The sequence below is a fragment of the Anabrus simplex genome, chromosome 3 (genome assembly GCF_040414725.1).
Source record: "Anabrus simplex isolate iqAnaSimp1 chromosome 3, ASM4041472v1, whole genome shotgun sequence".
NCBI classification, from domain to species: Eukaryota; Metazoa; Arthropoda; class Insecta; order Orthoptera; family Tettigoniidae; genus Anabrus; species Anabrus simplex.
Window position 1 is genome coordinate 308937305 of NC_090267.1, and position 3715 is coordinate 308941019.

A 3715-nucleotide genomic window follows, 5' to 3' on the forward strand; every position below is an offset into this window, starting at 1 on the left:
GCCTTACGAAGGCGACTTAGGACCTCTTTCAGATGATCAAGATGTTCTTCAAAGGTCTCAGAAAACACGACTACATCATCAAGATAATGATACAAGTATTCAAATTTGATGTCCGAGAAGACCCTATCTAGCAGTCTCGTAAGCACGGCTGCCCCCGTGGGGAGCACGAAAGGCACGCGGTTGTACTCGTACAAGTTCCAATCCGTGGCAAACGCTGTCAGGTGTTTAGATTCCTCTGCTAACGGTATCTGATTATAAGCCTGATTAAGGTCTAAGATGGTGAAGAATTTAGCATTTCGAAACCATTAAAAACAAGAGTGAAGGTCTGGAAGGGGCACAGATTGTAACACCACCTTCCGATTGAGAGCCCTATAATCAATCACAGGCCTGAAGCCACCTTGGGGTTTCGGGACTAGAAAAATAGGCGAAGAATACGCCGATTTAGAGGGGCGAATAATACCATCTTTTAGCATCTGATCAATGATTTCCTTCAGGGCCTTCATTTTAGGCGAAGATAGCCTATAAGGCGGGAATCTAACCGGGATCGAATCCGTCACCTCAATCTTGTATTCAATAATGTCAGTAACACCAAGAGTATCCGAGAAAACCTCTGGAAACGACTGACACTCGAATACTCTCAGCCTGCTCCTCAGGTAGATGTCTAAGATCTAACAACATCTCATCCTGGGTAGGCGAAATAGATGAACATGATACAGAACTACATTTTAACAAAGGGATTTTGGAATTACTATCAAATTTGAAAGTGCACGACTTACTCTGAAAGTCGAGCACTAGACCGGTGTGAGACATGAAATCAGCTCCCAATATAATGGGGCAAGACAAGTGCTTGGCCACAAACAGTTTAAATTTCCAAGTAAATTTAGATATACGAATTTTGGCATACAGAAAACCTAAAATTTCTAATGGAGAGGAATTTGCCGAAACATATTGAACCGAAATCGAACAAAAATCAGGAAGTTTACAAATAGATTTTAATTTGGAATACCATTCAGCCGAAATAATGGAACAAACACTGCCTGAATCTAAAAGAGCAGTTACGGGCTCCTTATTCAATTCAATTTTGAGAAATGGAACAGGTGCGGGGGTATCCGCCGCGATCATAAGACATTCTTTGGGACCTTCAAAAGACGAATTAGAGGAACAAAATTTCCCTGAACTTTCGGCAGATTTACTTGTGGCTGAGCCTCGCAAAGAAGAGTTAGTCGACTCAGCCAAAGCCACTAGTAACTTATGATTGTTGGTGGAAGTTGCACCCGAAGTTGAGCAGGAGGGGGTGCTGTTAGCATTAGGGCAGTTCTTGGCAATATGTGAAAACGCGCCGTTTTTAAAACAGCCTTGGGATGACTCTGCTCCATTCCTTATCCCACTAGATTTAATTAATGGACACTTGTTCCGAAGATGGTCAGGCGACGCACAAGCATAACATTTACGGGCAGTGAATGTTCGGCGAGGTGGGGGCCGAAAATTACTAGAGGATGGAGGGGATTCTTTCGCGACATGCAAGGTATCGGTGTATCTAACTCCTTCAGCTGAGACAGCCATAGCCTCTAACTCGGCAAAAGTTTGCGGACGCGACGCAAAGCACAAGTATGACCTGTATGATGGAGAAATGCCTTCCACAGTGGCCTTTACAATCTGATCTTCAGGGAAGTGAAGGGCAAACACCCTGGTATAGAATTTAATACCTTGGATGAAGTCTGCCAAGTTTTCATCCAACCGTGGTACTCGGTAGTAGTACTTTTGAATGAGCGATGACCTAGCTCGAGCGCGGATAAAATTTGCCAACAGATGGGCATGGAAGTCTTCTATGGAGGATTGTTCAGCAATTGGCCTAACTATCTTGTCTGAGAGAACACCAACGGAATAGGGATAAATAATCTGCAAAATTTGACATGGAGAAAGAGAAAACACAAGAGCATGATCCTGAAACTCAACGAAAAATCTTAGAAAGGCAATAACATCACTGGTGGAATTAACAGAAAACTTAGAAATACCCTTGAGCAGCATTGCTAACGGATGGGGCAAACTGCTGAAGCCAGGTGACATAGAAGGTAGAGGCCTAAGTGGCGGAGGAGCTGGTTCAGAAGGTGCATTATTCAGCGAGGTACGACGCTCAGATTCGTTGTCTAATGTGGCAGAGGTTTGTTGAGCTCCAACAGCTTTCCTATTTGCTTCTCCTTTAGAAGACTCTTCCTCGCTAACTACGTTTACCGTAGCGGGTTGATCAGTTTTGGGAGGTACTGCCCCAGTTAACAGTAGGCTAACCTTACTGGATAAATCGGAAAGGTTTTCGAGGACGGCACTAGCCTCCTTCCCTTGAGTATCATTCAATTTAAGAGACAACAGATCACTAACCCTATTGGAAAATTGGTACAGTCTAGCTTGTACAGGTTTAAGTTGATTAGGTGATGGATTACCCCCTTCAAAAAACTAACTACCGATGCTAGCTCAGTAGCATTATCAGTGATCGTGGAGAGAGCGTCATCAATCTATTTTTCTCCCGAAGTCGGGATGGTAATAGGCAAATCAAGGGAATCTTTTAGCTTATTGGTGTCTATCGCAACCGTGCCTCCAGATTGAACATTCCTAATCGTTAATTCAGAGATCAATTCCACCTCGCGCAAATAGCCGGGATGGAGGACGTCGCGAGGGTCGGACATGATGACAGAAAAATTTTAGAAAAATAAAAAAATCCAGCAACTGAGAAAATTGTTAGAGTTCGAATCGAAAACAATGTTTAGCCATCAAAAGGGGCTAAATTGAGATCCATTCAACCACGCTCTGCTACCACTTGTTGCGGAGATATCCGTGGTAGTTAGAGGTGAAAGAAGGTGCGGGCTGGAATAGGTCTCAACTACAAAATTAAAGTTAATTTAAAACTTTAACAAAGGTTATATTTTCTTTTCAAAATCAACAATTAACAGAGTATAACAGGTACCAAGTAGCAGATCAACAAATTAACAAATTACAGTTCGTTACAAGATTTGGGCTTCGAGCCCCAAGTTTAATTCCTGAGCTCTCAGCTCACAACCACAATTGCTAAAGGGCAGAAAACCCCTAAGTACGAGGAGCACTTGCTCCTAATTACAATGTTAAGAAAAAGAGCAGATCCGCTCTCAATTTTACAAGCCTATCAAAGGCTACAACAAACTTCATTTCTATCTGCCCTTAAGGCACACAAGGAAACAGGGGTAATTAATACCCAACCTACGGGGCCTTCGCATGAAGAAAACAAAACATTAGGTTAAGTTACTGGCCCAAAGTACAGAAGAGATTGGAGGCGTGAACTTGCACTCCTAAATACACTTTTAAAACCCAAGTGGCTCTAGGCCGAAACACAGGGGCTAATCCCAAGCTAAGGAGGTGACCCGTATGAGAAACTTTAATATTTTAAGGAATAGAAGAAACGGTTATGAAAACGTAGTCACCTCAATTTCCAAATGAAGGGGAGTTCGAGAGGGTAAAGCACTCTCTATCCCCGCTTTACAGTAATTTATAGATTTATAATTTATAGATTTTACATAGACAGAAAAGAATTTACATTTTAAAAAGGTAGGTTACATACTAAGGATTTCGAACCCTCCCCGAGAGTTAAACTGCTGAGCTAGCAAGAAATGAAGATGTTAACAGGCCATTACCTTGTAGAAGAACTGCTGCTCGAGGAAAGGGGCGCTTCCCGCCCCCTGCTACATAT